The sequence below is a fragment of the Electrona antarctica genome, assembly GCF_951216825.1.
Source record: "Electrona antarctica genome assembly, chromosome: 11".
NCBI classification, from domain to species: Eukaryota; Metazoa; Chordata; class Actinopteri; order Myctophiformes; family Myctophidae; genus Electrona; species Electrona antarctica.
Genome location: NC_136792.1, coordinates 11,179,676 through 11,196,716, shown reverse-complemented (window position 1 = coordinate 11,196,716; position 17,041 = coordinate 11,179,676).

The following is a 17,041-nucleotide window of genomic DNA, read 5'->3' as shown; positions in this document are numbered from 1 at the left end:
TGCATGTCTGTGTAGCAGCTAACAATAGCCACACCATTCTAGAGTCGATCGACAACAACGGGAGGTAAGAATAAATCTATCGCGACCAGGCCTGGAATTTCATCCTTTTAGGGGCAAGGCCACTTGGCCTTTAGTGTGGTCAACTTTTTGAGGGCACAAGGCCAAGTGCCAGGGCATGAAGGCCATCAATTAAAACAATGATTTTAAGTCCCCGGTCATCATTATTTTAGCTTAAAGGTTAAGGATGATTACATTAATTTAATTTAAAGGCGAACATTGGTTCAGAACAGTTATTCTTAAATAGCCTACATTCATTGTTATAGGCCTGTTTCTGTTCTGCCTTGTTTGTTTTTGTTCTGCTAGTCACAACTGTGTGATATGTTCCTTGTTTTTAATTTTCTTCTATTGTTTATACTGTTTATAAATAACATTTACTTAATTACTTACATAACTTTTGAATGAGGGCTTGTTTTAGAAAAGCCTATATTTTGTGCTAAAGTAATATATTGAATAACATATAAATGTAGATTTTAAGGCTAGACTGGCATATGGCATTGTGGGGCTGCAGGACTGAGGACTCTGGAGTCTGGAGATAAGTCAAGTGTAAAAAGCATTTTGTACAATTGTGTGCTTATGAACATTTACCACGTTATGTCCGCATTGATACAGAAATTAATGATTATTAAGCGAGCGACGCGTGGTGTACAATGAGCGCGCTCTGGTGCTTGGCTACTAGCGTTTGGCTAGCGATATTAGCCGTGTAGTGGCCAGCGTTGGCTGTTTAAACAATTTACTCTGTCAACTAACGTAGCAGACGATAGCGTGGTAAATGGTGGAGGAGTCCTGCAGTCTATGCTGTTGCGTGGTGTTGTTTTGTGAGTTTATATGTCCATGAAGACGAGTCACGTTGGTCTTAACACACGGGCTCTGTGTGATAATAATCCTGAAGCGCTGAGTGTCAGTGTGAGTGAGAGCTGTCAGTGCGTGTATGTGTGCATGGAGCGGAGGAGGAGGAGGAGGGAGGAGGCAAAGTAACGCAAAAGAATCAAACCACTTGGCAAATGGCAACACAACTACAATAGCCTACAGACAATACAAGTCTGCGCGAGACGTTTGGGGAAGGTTACCGTAAAGACTGGAAAATTGCGCAGAGGAAAAACGGTAAAATGAACTGCTGTGGGCGCCGGTCGGGGCACATGGGCACCGCGGCCACTGTGGCCGTCTGGGCATATCATTTTTCGAGGGGCACAAGGCCAAAGAGAGGGGCAACGACGGCCATGGCCGCCGTGGCCGCCGTGAAATTCCTGCCCTGATCGCGACTAGCGACTGGACCGCGGAAGGCCGTCAAACACAGGATCTTTTTTCAGAATTAGACGGGATGATTTAGATCGGGAGTTATGAACGTTTTAAGATTTTCGTTTTCTTCAGCTAAACAGGCAGGGAACATTTTCGATGACATGTCACTGTTTGACACGTCATCGGATTGGGCAACAAGCGCTCCTAGGCTGTGGAGCGATGCGAACGGTTTTGATATCATTAATCTCCGTTCTATTTATCAATCTCCGGTTTGGGCACTTGACCATGACCTTGAACTTGACGGAGATCTCCGCCCCGGGCCTCTTAAATAGCATTATTGGATGCATACTTGGATTCTGCGGCTGCCCTGCTGGCAATAAGGGATGGGAATTCCAGGGCCCGCCCTGACCTGGTATTAGAGTGCCTGTGCTGTCTGCTCACATTTGAAAGATCAGGGTGTCAGGTGCATGTGTTTTGTATGTATTTGTAAGTGCCTAGTCACTCAGGAGTTGAAGGTAATGAAAGGGCTCATATACTGGCTAAGGAGTGCTACAGTATTAATACAAGCTTGAGTGGTAGATTGAGTGGGCAGAATGGCTTAGACTTAGAGGTCGACATTTTCTTCTCTGTGCAGACTTCAATTAAAAATAAGAGGTGGAAATTTAAATCTGGGTGCAGGGATGACATTGTCTTAGGTCACATTCACACCTAATACTTTGGTAGACTCGATAATAATAATAATAATAATAATAATATCTGGGATTTATATAGCGCTTTTCTTAACACTCAAAGACACTTTACATGTGTTGGGGCCAGGGGGGGGAACAAGAAAAGGACAACTTTATTAGAAAAAAACAATTAAAAGAATAAAACCAATAAAACAGTGCATATAACAAGTTTTAAAAACACATCAGCTTGGAAATGCGATGGTGAACAGGTGGGTTTTTAGTGCAGATTTGAAGGTGGGAAGTGAGGGGGCATCTCTGATGTGTTTGGGGAGAGCGTTCTAGAGGGTAGGGGCGGCCACAGAGAAGGCCCTGTCGCCCCAGGTTTTCCGTTTGATCCTTTTAGGGACCTCAAGGAGGCCAGCGTCGCTGGACCTGAGGGAGCGGGATGGGGCGTGTGGCTTGAGGAGATCGGAGAGGTAGGGGGGAGCCAGGTTGTGCAGTGATTTGTAGGTGGTGAGGAGTAATTTGAAGTCGATGCGTTGTTTGACGGGGAGCCATTGGAGATCATGAAGGACTGGTGTGATGTGGTCTCTGGATCGGGTGGAGGTGAGTAGGCGGGCGGCTAAGTTTTGAACATATTGGAGTTTATTGAGGGTTTTTGTGGTGGTTCCGTAGAGGATGCTGTTGCAGTAGTCCAGTCGGGATGAGATGAAGGTGTGGATGAGGGTTTCAGCTGCTGAGGGTGTCAGGGAGGGGCGGAGACGGGCAATGTTTCTGAGGTGAAAGAAGGCGGTTTTTGTGATGTGGTTGATGTGGGGGAGGAATGAGAGAGTTGGGTCAAAGACAGGGCTCCACACTCATTTTTTCACAGGTAGCACTGGTGCCACCTACCTTTTCATTTGGTAGCACCACCAGAAATTAGGTAGCACCATCTTTTTCTTTGTATAGCGTGGTATTAATACATGACCTTTAAGACCTTATCATGCTGATAGTTAATTGTTAATTTCCATACCATAGTTTTGCCTTGATGTAAAGACTGACAATGACACAAACTTGATATTTGCAAACTTGATATTTGCAAAATATTTTAATCTGAACTGTAGGTTTCTCTGCAAGAGCAGCAGTTTGACAACATAGGTCATCTTCTTATAAAAAAATAAAAGCAAAACATAACAACAGTAGGCCTATGTTGTTTTTAGATCATATCATGACAATGTATTTAACTGCCTTCTCTTTTTAAAACTTTTTACTGCTGCACAGCACAGACATTAACTTAACAACAACAACAAGGTGCATTCAACATAACAACAGTAGGCCTATGTTGTTTTTAGATCATATCATGACAATGTATTTAACTGCCTTCTCTTTTTAAAACTTTTTACTGCTGCACAGCACAGACATTACCTTAACAACAAAAACAAGGTGCATTCAACATAACTTAAAGCTTCTGGTGATACAGCGATCCCTGCACGTCTTGTGCCTTTGGCTATCGTTGTGCAATTTTAATGACTGAACCTTGAACTAATAAACTGTTTCGAACCATTAACAAATTGTGTTCTGCCTGCAATGGACGGGCCACATTGCTTGCAATGAACACACACCATGACTTGTGCCTCGTATCGCAACCACGGGAACTGTGCCAGCCATTGTTGCTGAAAAGAGTACTTTTTTTTCTTTCCCCCCTCCTCAGTCTCTTTGGCCAACCTGTCACTGTCCTCTTCACTCTCAGAATATGAGATTATCGCCGGTTCCACAACTTCCTCTCCACCTTCTTGGTCTCCTAACCCATCTCCAGCACTAGCAGCCTCATTTGTCTCCTCTGACACATTTCTTTTCTTGAAAAAATCAACTATTGAGCCGCGTTTCATGTCTGCATCTTTGTATGTTTTCTTTTTCGGAGTTCAGTGAGCGCGCCGCTTGTACGCTTGTACTTCATCACGTGACTCACATGCGCAGGCACGTGACGTCACTCACATGCATGCAAGCTACTAGCTAGGCACTAGCAGGCAACTAGCAGGCAGGCAGAGCGGGAGAGACCGAGAGAGAGAGAGAGAGAGAGAGAGGGGGGATTTGATTGAGCCAAAAGAAAGTAATACTTTATTATCGCACTACTAACATAGCCGCCCGGCACCCGTGCCTCAGTGTTGAGACGGGGTAAAAAAAATAAAAAAAAACGGATCGTTTTTTGTTTGTTTTTCTCTCGCCTTTCCAAGTATCACCGGTGCGACCTCGTTAAATTTTAAGTATCACCCTTAATAAATTAAGTCGCATATGCGACCTAATAGGTCGCACGGTGGAGCCCTGGTCAAAGATGACACCTAAGTTGCGGATGCGTGGGGAGGGTTTGACAAGGGAGCCGTCGATGGTAAGTGAGAAGTCCTGAGTGGAGCGGGTGAGGGAGTCGGGGCCGATGATGATTATTTCTGATTTATTGCAGTTGAGTTTGAGGAAGTTTTGTTGCATCCAGGTTTTTATTTCTGTGAGGCAGGTGGTGAGGGTGGAGTGAGTGGCTGCGGTGATGGTTGTGGTGGATAGATATAATTGTGTGTCGTCAGCATAGCAGTGAAATTGAAGGCCATGGTGGCGAAGGATCTGTCCAAGGGGGAGGATGTATATGGTGAAGAGCAGGGGGCCAAGCACAGAACCTTGGGGGACACCGTGAATGACAGGGGCAGTGGAGGAGGTGCAGTTGTTGATTGAGATGAATTGCTGACGGTCAGAGAGGTAGGATTTCATCCAGGAGAGGGCGGTGCCAGATAGGCCAAGGGAGGAGTGGAGGCGTGAAATGAGGATGGAGTGATTGATTGTGTCGAAGGCAGCACTGAGGTCGAGGAGGATGAGGATGGAGAGGGAACCAGAGTCGGCAGAGCGGAGGATGTCGTTGGTGACCTTAAGGAGAGCTGTTTCGGTGCTGTGGAGTGAACGGAAGCCAGATTGGAAGGTCTCATAGAGGTTATTGTTGTCTAGGTGGGATTTGAGTTGAGAGGCAACTGCTCGTTCCAGTATTTTGGACAGAAAGGGGAGGTTGGAGATGGGCCGGTAGTTGTTGGGGGTGTTGGGGTCAAGACCTGGTTTCTTGAGGATGGGGGTGATGGCGGCCAGCTTGAGGGCAAGAGGGACAGAGCCAGTGGATGGGGAGGAGTTTATTATATTGGTGATGATTGATGAGAGTGATGGGAGGCAGGCTAAAACTAGGGTGGATGGGATAGGGTCGAGGATGCTGGTGGAGGATTTCATGCCTGAGGTTATGGAGGAAAGGTCAGATGTGGTGATTTCTGTGAAGGAGGTGAGTGGATGGTTGGAGAGTAGAAGGGTGGCGTGTTCGGGGGCAGGGGGGGAGGGGGGAGAGGAGGTGGCGAGTTCAGAGTGGATATTGTCGATTTTGGATTGGAAAAATGAAAGGAATGATTCACATTTGGTGGTGGTGAATGAGGTGGTGGTGGTGTCCATGGGTTTGAGAAGTTTTGTTATGGTGGAGAAAAGTGTCTTGGGGTTATTGCTGCCGGATTGTATGATGGAGGAGTAGTGGGAGGTGCGTGCTTTGTTGAGAGCATCCCGGTATTGCTGTTGGTGAAGGTTGTGCATGTCAGAGTGAATGGTGAGACCGGTTTTCTTTGAGAGCCGTTCCAGTTGCCGGCCCTTGCCTTTGAGTTGACGGAGGTGGTCGGTGTACCAGGGGGCGGAGTGGGTGTAGGAGACAGACTTAGTTTTTATGGGGGCGAGCTGGTTGAGACAGGAGGACAGTGCACTGTTGTATCTGTCTACCAGATCAGTGGGGGAGGAGACAGAGATTTGATATTCCGAAATGTTATGGACCGCTGCTGCTTGGTGAGGGGGGTGGGAATGTCAATGTCTAGCGTGAGGGCTAGGTGGTCTGAGAGTGTGTCTGTGAGGTTGAAGCTGGTGAGGTTGCTTATGGTGATTCCGGTGGTGGAGATCAAGTCCAGGGTGTGTCCTTTTTTATGGGTGGGAAAGTCGACGTGCTGCGTGATGTTGAAGGAGTTCAGGATGTCCAGGAATTCAGATGCAGTTGTACAGGAGGAGGAGTCTACGTGTAGGTTGAAGTCACCAAGAAGTAATACGGATGGAGAAATGGCACAAAGTTGAGTGAGAAATTCAGAAATATCAGAGAGAAATGTGGTGTTGGGTTTGGGGGGGCGGTAGATAACAGCAGTAACCAGAGGTTTGGGGCCGGGCAGCTTGAAAGACTGGTGCTCAAATGAGGAGGGGGTTGTGATGGTTACAGGAGTGGGTTTTAAGTGTTGGCGGTATATTGTGGAAATACCACCACCAGCACGACCATCACGTGGTTTGTCTATGTACATGTATCCAGAGGGTGTAGCTATGTTGAGTTGAGTGTATTCCAGTGGTTTTTGCCAGGTTTCGGTTATGCAGAAGAAATCTATGTTATTGTCAGTTATGAATTCATTTAGTATTGAGCCTTTTTTATTGAGTGACCGGGTTTTGAACAGAGCAAATTTGAGAGATGGGTGGAATTGAATGGGTGGGGGGGCTTGGGGTAGTGGACGGAGATAGGCAGAGCGCACGTGTGGTTTGTTGTTGTGGTGGTGAGTGACGTCACCGGGGGCGGGACGATTCCTTGACCAGAGTGATGGGATACAGTGATCAGTCCGGGTGTACAAAAACTTTCTGCAGGAGCTTCTATGGATGTATTTTGGTCGGCGAAAAAGTCCGTGTTTTTTTATAGCTGCTGTAATGTGTGATAGATGGGTGGTGCGCGTGTTCAGATTGAGGAGTTGTTGAGCAGTGTATTTGAGAGACATGGTGGATGTTAGCCTGAGATCGTTGGCCAGTGGCCGCACACTTGTTGGCCAAAGATGGAACGATAGGCACAACGAGACGATGATCCACAGCATGACAGTGTGGATCGTGAAGAAGAAGAGGAACAAGAGAGCACCGTGACGGCTGAGTCAAAAGTTGTTGTTGTTGTTATTATTGTTGCTGCTGCTAGCTGCTAGGGAGCTGACTAGAGCCAGTCAGCCTGGCTAGCAGAGAGCTAGCTGTGGTGGTAGCCGTCCCAGCCAACGAGTACAAGCGGTACCAGGACAGTAGGAAGGCTGTCCGAAGGGTACCTCTCGGAGGCAGAACGAGGCGCAAATAGCCGGGGGTTCTACGAGGTCAACTGACTTGACAGGATGGAAGTGCAAGGATGGAAGTGCACTGCTGTGGCTGACCTATTGCTAGTTGCCGGCTAGCCCTGAAGCCGCCAGCTAACTAGGCGCTGTTCAGTCGAGATGGTCGCCGGCTAGCCCTGAAGCCGCCCGCTGACCAGAACGCTGTCCAGCCGAGGTGATCGCCAGCTAGCCCTGAAGCCGCCAGCTGATCAGAACGCTGGAAGACAGTCCGAGTCCGGAGAAAGGAGCCCACAGTGGCAGTTGTTGCTGAGCGATGGTATCCGAGTCAGTGGAGCCAGGTAAGTAAACAAGACGTCTGTTGTGTGACGATCCAGTAGAAGCCAGGTAGCAAAAATAAGCTGAGGTGTATTAAAACTAGCGCAGGAATTAAAGTTTAAACAAAAAGTCACTAAAGAGCATAAACTAGGCTAATAGTTCGGAAGGAGAAGCGGCGAACAAGCGAGACGCCAGCGTCCTCTCACATCCGGGTCTCTGACCCGGATGTGGGTCAGATGTGGGTCCATGTGAATGGATGGAGAAGTTGAGCCATTCTTCATATTTAATTTGCTGCGTTTGCCTTCACACTGCGCTGTCATCCGCAGCAATTGGAAACGCAGCAGGGACCCTTATCAATGTGTAACTTTTAACTACAGTGTTAAAATTATACTCGTAAATTATAGGCTACTCGTAATTATACGTAAAATCTGGGCAACGTGCATGTGTTGTCGTGTCGTCGGAGACTGGACCTCTCTCTCTCTCTCCCCCTCTCTCCCTCTACGCACGCACTGTTCTTTTGGGTATGGAGGCACAGCGCTGAGCGCACTGAGCGCACTGAGCTTTAGTTTATAGAGATGAAGAAAGTCCCCACACAGTGACAGTGTGGCACCCACAACAAGTTATTGTTTATTTGTGTAATTCGTTTTATTTTTATATATACACCTGTATTCATGATTGATGATTCATGTGAACAAGTTTAATACTGTGACATACATGTTTTGAATAACAGCCACTATGGACAGTAGGGGGCAGTGTCCGTCTGTTACATGCTGGGGGAACCACAGTGGAATACGAGACGACTCGCCCCTTTTCCAACTCGCCCAAATCGGCGAAGATCGGTCGCCTCAACGGGAAGAGCGGTCGCCCCAACGGGAAGAGCGGTCGCCCCAACGCGCGGAGAATTCGCCCCCGAAAGTCCGGAGAATTCGCCCAAAAGTCCGGAGAAGTCGCCCCAACAAAGAGAGAGAGAGATTTTTTACATGTAGCTGTTATGTCTCACTGACAGCTGTTTGATTGTGCTGCGCTCTTGCATATTCCTGTGTTGTTTGTGATGATTGGGGGGATTATCTGGGATCGACTACTTCAGTCTTGACATACAACATGATGTGTGATGATGTTGCTTTGCCTTATTATTGACTCTGAGTTTTGAAAGTAAAGAAGAGTTGTGTTTAAGCTGTCATGGTCCACTGATTCACAATAGTAGCCTACTTTTAAACAGAGAGAGAGAGAGATTTTTACCTGTACTATATTTGTACATGTACTTTGAGATTTTTCCTGTACTTTTAAACAGAGAGAGAGAGGGGGGGGGGTGGTATGTGTCTAGTTATAGTGAGAGTGGAGGGGGCCCAAGGGGGGTCATCAGCCTCTTTTGTTTGAGTGTGCTGGGTCGTTACTACAACAAGAACAGTCTATAGGACTATATGGACCTGTATTGAGGTTGGAGCATTTGCATTCTGTATGGCCCATCATCAAAGGTGTCTGGCATGGAATTCTGGGATTCTGTTCTACAGAATGGCCCATCACCAAAGGTGTCTGGCAGGCCATCATAGTCTATAGGACTATATGGACCTGTATTGAGGTTGGAGCATTTGCATTCTGTAGGCTACCTGTTCTACAGAATGGCCCATCATCAAAGGTGTCTGGCAGGCAATTTTATGTAAGTGGGTAGCAACAAGAACTTGACATACACACAGCATACAATAACAGGCAGGCAATTTTATGTAAGTGGGAAGCAACAAGAACTTTAGTGCCACCTGCTGAAATAAATAATACAATTTTATGTAAGTGGGAAGCAACAAGAACTTTAGTGCCACCTGCTGAAATAAATGCAAAATTGCAGGTAGGCCTATGTTCAGGGCTCCAGCGTGCGACCTATTAGGTCGCATATGCGACTTAATTTATTAAGGGTGATACTTAAAATTGAATGAGGTCGCACAGGTGCGACTTGCTGGAAGGATGAGTGGAGGAAAAAAAACATCCCGCAGTGCTTGCCCGTTCCATTGATTGAAAACATTGGACGTTCGCCTGACGCCCAGTGTTCAAAGAACGATCGTTCACGAAAACCCACAAATAAGCCCTTCAGACTTGGATGGTCAGAGCGGCGCGATTACATACAAAGTCAATTCAAAGACGAGAATTGCGCAAACGGGCGCGGCGCGACCTGCCGCGGTACAAACTGGACGAACCGAGGCGAATATATATTCAGGTCTGAACGCAGCTTATCCGACACAAATTAACTAATCTTTCTCAGCTGTACAATTTCACTGGAGCGCGCAGCGCGCATATCTAACTGCATGATGATCAGTCATGATCTACACAGACAGCCGACTCCCGACCCAAACACTGAGTGAAACTTAGTAAACGTGTTGTTTGATTAAACATGTGCCACGAAAAATAGCTTCCAAAGCTTGTTATGTTTGCATCGAGGAGGTATAGTAGGGGGTAATACCGTCATGAAATGGCTAAAATCGTTACGCGGTGGATAAAAGCACCACATTTGGTACACGCACTCTTTAGGGTGTATCTCACCATCTCAGAAGGGGTGCCCGCATTTTTAAACACATTAAAGGCTTTTTTTAGGGGAAAATCCAAAATGGCCGCCAGAAATGACCTATTATACCTAAATGTGATATCATTCTGAAAGTTTGACTGATTGTGCCAAGTATAACCTTCACATTTATAGTTATTAGACTAATATTAAAATATTTGGCAAAAAGAACCCCTGACAAATGTCTTAAATATGTTTTAAACAACTTTAAATGCCAAAAATGTACTTAAAAACCACTCGGAATGAGATGACCTTCCACATTAATCCCTTTCTGAGTGATATATTGTCAATGCCAAAAATATATAATTGTTTTTAAAAACTTTTAAAAGACCATATGAATGATTACCAATAGATAATATATTGTAAAAATCTTCATATGACCAGAGATAAGCCCTCTATTGGGGCACAACTCCTATCATCAAAAAATGGCCAAATCGTTACGCGATACAATCGATACAAGCATGACAATCGATACACTCGATACAAGCATGAAATTTGGTACAGATGTCCCTTGGGTCATCCTAAATCATCCTAGAAGGGGTGCCCAAAAAAATCTTTAACAGGAAGTGAGTTATGTAAAATGGGGAGGAGTTTATTATATTGGTGATGATTGATGAGAGTGATGGGAGGCAGGCTAAAACTAGGGTGGATGGGATAGGGTCGAGGATGCTGGTGGAGGATTTCATGCCTGAGGTTATGGAGGAAAGGTCAGATGTGGTGATTTCTGTGAAGGAGGTGAGTGGATGGTTGGAGAGTAGAAGGGTGGCGTGTTCGGGGGCAGGGGGGGAGGGGGGAGAGGAGGTGGCGAGTTCAGAGTGGATATTGTCGATTTTGGATTGGAAAAATGAAAGGAATGATTCACATTTGGTGGTGGTGAATGAGGTGGTGGTGGTGTCCATGGGTTTGAGAAGTTTTGTTATGGTGGAGAAAAGTGTCTTGGGGTTATTGCTGCCGGATTGTATGATGGAGGAGTAGTGGGAGGTGCGTGCTTTGTTGAGAGCATCCCGGTATTGCTGTTGGTGAAGGTTGTGCATGTCAGAGTGAATGGTGAGACCGGTTTTCTTTGAGAGCCGTTCCAGTTGCCGGCCCTTGCCTTTGAGTTGACGGAGGTGGTCGGTGTACCAGGGGGCGGAGTGGGTGTAGGAGACAGACTTAGTTTTTATGGGGGCGAGCTGGTTGAGACAGGAGGACAGTGCACTGTTGTATCTGTCTACCAGATCAGTGGGGGAGGAGTTTGGGGTGGGGGTGTGGTCGGAGATGGTGTCAGTCAGTAAGGCAGACAGAGATTTGATATTCCGAAATGTTATGGACCGCTGCTGCTTGGTGAGGGGGGTGGGAATGTCAATGTCTAGCGTGAGGGCTAGGTGGTCTGAGAGTGTGTCTGTGAGGTTGAAGCTGGTGAGGTTGCTTATGGTGATTCCGGTGGTGGAGATCAAGTCCAGGGTGTGTCCTTTTTTATGGGTGGGAAAGTCGACGTGCTGCGTGATGTTGAAGGAGTTCAGGATGTCCAGGAATTCAGATGCAGTTGTACAGGAGGAGGAGTCTACGTGTAGGTTGAAGTCACCAAGAAGTAATACGGATGGAGAAATGGCACAAAGTTGAGTGAGAAATTCAGAAATATCAGAGAGAAATGTGGTGTTGGGTTTGGGGGGGCGGTAGATAACAGCAGTAACCAGAGGTTTGGGGCCGGGCAGCTTGAAAGACTGGTGCTCAAATGAGGAGGGGGTTGTGATGGTTACAGGAGTGGGTTTTAAGTGTTGGCGGTATATTGTGGAAATACCACCACCAGCACGACCATCACGTGGTTTGTCTATGTACATGTATCCAGAGGGTGTAGCTATGTTGAGTTGAGTGTATTCCAGTGGTTTTTGCCAGGTTTCGGTTATGCAGAAGAAATCTATGTTATTGTCAGTTATGAATTCATTTAGTATTGAGCCTTTTTTATTGAGTGACCGGGTTTTGAACAGAGCAAATTTGAGAGATGGGTGGAATTGAATGGGTGGGGGGGCTTGGGGTAGTGGACGGAGATAGGCAGAGCGCACGTGTGGTTTGTTGTTGTGGTGGTGAGTGACGTCACCGGGGGCGGGACGATTCCTTGACCAGAGTGATGGGATACAGTGATCAGTCCGGGTGTACAAAAACTTTCTGCAGGAGCTTCTATGGATGTATTTTGGTCGGCGAAAAAGTCCGTGTTTTTTTATAGCTGCTGTAATGTGTGATAGATGGGTGGTGCGCGTGTTCAGATTGAGGAGTTGTTGAGCAGTGTATTTGAGAGACATGGTGGATGTTAGCCTGAGATCGTTGGCCAGTGGCCGCACACTTGTTGGCCAAAGATGGAACGATAGGCACAACGAGACGATGATCCACAGCATGACAGTGTGGATCGTGAAGAAGAAGAGGAACAAGAGAGCACCGTGACGGCTGAGTCAAAAGTTGTTGTTGTTGTTATTATTGTTGCTGCTGCTAGCTGCTAGGGAGCTGACTAGAGCCAGTCAGCCTGGCTAGCAGAGAGCTAGCTGTGGTGGTAGCCGTCCCAGCCAACGAGTACAAGCGGTACCAGGACAGTAGGAAGGCTGTCCGAAGGGTACCTCTCGGAGGCAGAACGAGGCGCAAATAGCCGGGGGTTCTACGAGGTCAACTGACTTGACAGGATGGAAGTGCAAGGATGGAAGTGCACTGCTGTGGCTGACCTATTGCTAGTTGCCGGCTAGCCCTGAAGCCGCCAGCTAACTAGGCGCTGTTCAGTCGAGATGGTCGCCGGCTAGCCCTGAAGCCGCCCGCTGACCAGAACGCTGTCCAGCCGAGGTGATCGCCAGCTAGCCCTGAAGCCGCCAGCTGATCAGAACGCTGGAAGACAGTCCGAGTCCGGAGAAAGGAGCCCACAGTGGCAGTTGTTGCTGAGCGATGGTATCCGAGTCAGTGGAGCCAGGTAAGTAAACAAGACGTCTGTTGTGTGACGATCCAGTAGAAGCCAGGTAGCAAAAATAAGCTGAGGTGTATTAAAACTAGCGCAGGAATTAAAGTTTAAACAAAAAGTCACTAAAGAGCATAAACTAGGCTAATAGTTGGAGAAGCGGCGAACAAGCGAGACGCCAGCGTCCTCTCACATCCGGGTCTCTGACCCGGATGTGGGTCAGATGTGGGTCAGATGTGGGTCCATGTGAATGGATGGAGAAGTTGAGCCATTCTTCATATTTAATTTGCTGCGTTTGCCTTCACACTGCGCTGTCATCCGCAGCAATTGGAAACGCAGCAGGGACCCTTATCAATGTGTAACTTTTAACTACAGTGTTAAAATTATACTCGTAAATTATAGGCTACTCGTAATTATACGTAAAATCTGGGCAACGTGCATGTGTTGTCGTGTCGTCGGAGACTGGACCTCTCTCTCTCTCTCCCCCTCTCTCCCTCTACGCACGCACTGTTCTTTTGGGTATGGAGGCACAGCGCTGAGCGCACTGAGCGCACTGAGCTTTAGTTTATAGAGATGAAGAAAGTCCCCACACAGTGACAGTGTGGCACCCACAACAAGTTATTGTTTATTTGTGTAATTCGTTTTATTTTTATATATACACCTGTATTCATGATTGATGATTCATGTGAACAAGTTTAATACTGTGACATACATGTTTTGAATAACAGCCACTATGGACAGTAGGGGGCAGTGTCCGTCTGTTACATGCTGGGGGAACCACAGTGGAATACGAGACGACTCGCCCCTTTTCCAACTCGCCCAAATCGGCGAAGATCGGTCGCCTCAACGGGAAGAGCGGTCGCCCCAACGGGAAGAGCGGTCGCCCCAACGCGCGGAGAATTCGCCCCCGAAAGTCCGGAGAATTCGCCCAAAAGTCCGGAGAAGTCGCCCCAACAAAGAGAGAGAGAGATTTTTTACATGTAGCTGTTATGTCTCACTGACAGCTGTTTGATTGTGCTGCGCTCTTGCATATTCCTGTGTTGTTTGTGATGATTGGGGGGATTATCTGGGATCGACTACTTCAGTCTTGACATACAACATGATGTGTGATGATGTTGCTTTGCCTTATTATTGACTCTGAGTTTTGAAAGTAAAGAAGAGTTGTGTTTAAGCTGTCATGGTCCACTGATTCACAATAGTAGCCTACTTTTAAACAGAGAGAGAGAGAGATTTTTACCTGTACTATATTTGTACATGTACTTTGAGATTTTTCCTGTACTTTTAAACAGAGAGAGAGAGGGGGGGGGGTGGTATGTGTCTAGTTATAGTGAGAGTGGAGGGGGCCCAAGGGGGGTCATCAGCCTCTTTTGTTTGAGTGTGCTGGGTCGTTACTACAACAAGAACAGTCTATAGGACTATATGGACCTGTATTGAGGTTGGAGCATTTGCATTCTGTATGGCCCATCATCAAAGGTGTCTGGCATGGAATTCTGGGATTCTGTTCTACAGAATGGCCCATCACCAAAGGTGTCTGGCAGGCCATCATAGTCTATAGGACTATATGGACCTGTATTGAGGTTGGAGCATTTGCATTCTGTAGGCTACCTGTTCTACAGAATGGCCCATCATCAAAGGTGTCTGGCAGGCAATTTTATGTAAGTGGGTAGCAACAAGAACTTGACATACACACAGCATACAATAACAGGCAGGCAATTTTATGTAAGTGGGAAGCAACAAGAACTTTAGTGCCACCTGCTGAAATAAATAATACAATTTTATGTAAGTGGGAAGCAACAAGAACTTTAGTGCCACCTGCTGAAATAAATGCAAAATTGCAGGTAGGCCTATGTTCAGGGCTCCAGCGTGCGACCTATTAGGTCGCATATGCGACTTAATTTATTAAGGGTGATACTTAAAATTGAATGAGGTCGCACAGGTGCGACTTGCTGGAAGGATGAGTGGAGGAAAAAAAACATCCCGCAGTGCTTGCCCGTTCCATTGATTGAAAACATTGGACGTTCGCCTGACGCCCAGTGTTCAAAGAACGATCGTTCACGAAAACCCACAAATAAGCCCTTCAGACTTGGATGGTCAGAGCGGCGCGATTACATACAAAGTCAATTCAAAGACGAGAATTGCGCAAACGGGCGCGGCGCGACCTGCCGCGGTACAAACTGGACGAACCGAGGCGAATATATATTCAGGTCTGAACGCAGCTTATCCGACACAAATTAACTAATCTTTCTCAGCTGTACAATTTCACTGGAGCGCGCAGCGCGCATATCTAACTGCATGATGATCAGTCATGATCTACACAGACAGCCGACTCCCGACCCAAACACTGAGTGAAACTTAGTAAACGTGTTGTTTGATTAAACATGTGCCACGAAAAATAGCTTCCAAAGCTTGTTATGTTTGCATCGAGGAGGTATAGTAGGGGGTAATACCGTCATGAAATGGCTAAAATCGTTACGCGGTGGATAAAAGCACCACATTTGGTACACGCACTCTTTAGGGTGTATCTCACCATCTCAGAAGGGGTGCCCGCATTTTTAAACACATTAAAGGCTTTTTTTAGGGGAAAATCCAAAATGGCCGCCAGAAATGACCTATTATACCTAAATGTGATATCATTCTGAAAGTTTGACTGATTGTGCCAAGTATAACCTTCACATTTATAGTTATTAGACTAATATTAAAATATTTGGCAAAAAGAACCCCTGACAAATGTCTTAAATATGTTTTAAACAACTTTAAATGCCAAAAATGTACTTAAAAACCACTCGGAATGAGATGACCTTCCACATTAATCCCTTTCTGAGTGATATATTGTCAATGCCAAAAATATATAATTGTTTTTAAAAACTTTTAAAAGACCATATGAATGATTACCAATAGATAATATATTGTAAAAATCTTCATATGACCAGAGATAAGCCCTCTATTGGGGCACAACTCCTATCATCAAAAAATGGCCAAATCGTTACGCGATACAATCGATACAAGCATGACAATCGATACACTCGATACAAGCATGAAATTTGGTACAGATGTCCCTTGGGTCATCCTAAATCATCCTAGAAGGGGTGCCCAAAAAAATCTTTAACAGGAAGTGAGTTATGTAAAAGATTCAAAATGGCCACCTAAACTGTTGACAGTTGACTCAAAAGACACCAAAAGAATCTCCAAAAAACATTCAATTTGGCACACATGTCCCTTGGGTCACCCTAAGACATCCTAGAAGGGGTGCCAAAAACAATCTTGAACAGGAAGTGAATTATTGACAAAATTGAAAATGGCCGCCTACAGTGTTATTGGTGATTGACTCAAAAAGCCTATAGAATCTCATAGAAGCATACAATTCAGCACATATGTCCCTTGGATCATCCAAAGACATCCTAGAAGGGGTGCCCAAAGGAATCCGAAACAGAAAGTGAGTTATTGACTAAATTGAAAATGGCCACCTACAGTGTTGTCGATTGTCTCAAAAGACGACTAAAGAATCTCGAAAAAGCATACAATGTGGCACACATGTCCCTTTGGTTATCCTAAAACATCCTAGAAGGGGTGCCCAAAATAATCTGAAACAGCAAGTGAGTTATTGACTAAATTTAAAATTGCCGCTTACCCTACGCTGTTGACAGATGAAAAGTGAGTTTTTTGCTAAATTCAAAATAACAGAGACATCATAAAAGCGTATAGTGCTCGTTCCTAAAAGGGATTATTTGTTTGTTTGCATTTGTTTATTAAACCTTTTAGGAAGGGGCCATGTTGAAGAAATTCTAAATGGCTGTTTAAACGGTTGACAACTGCAGTCTGTATAACCTGGTACATTTACACTACATCATCATATTTATTTATTTGTCTTTACTTTACTCTTTGAATCTTCTTTATTCATCTAACTGCATATCTTTATCTATTTTACTCAGCATCTTTATCTTACTCTGAATATTGTTATTTTACTCTCTCCATACAAGCAACACATCTTGTACACGCACTCTTTAGGGTGTATCTCACCATCTTAGAAGGGGTGCCCATTAAAGGCTTTTTTTTAAAGGAAAGGAAAGGAAAAATCCAAAATTACCTATTACCAAAATTACCTATTATTTATAAAGGTGTTGAAGAAATTAGAAGAAATTCTAAATGGATGTTTAAACTGTTGACAACTGCAGAATGTATAACCTGGCGTATTATGTTTAAATGT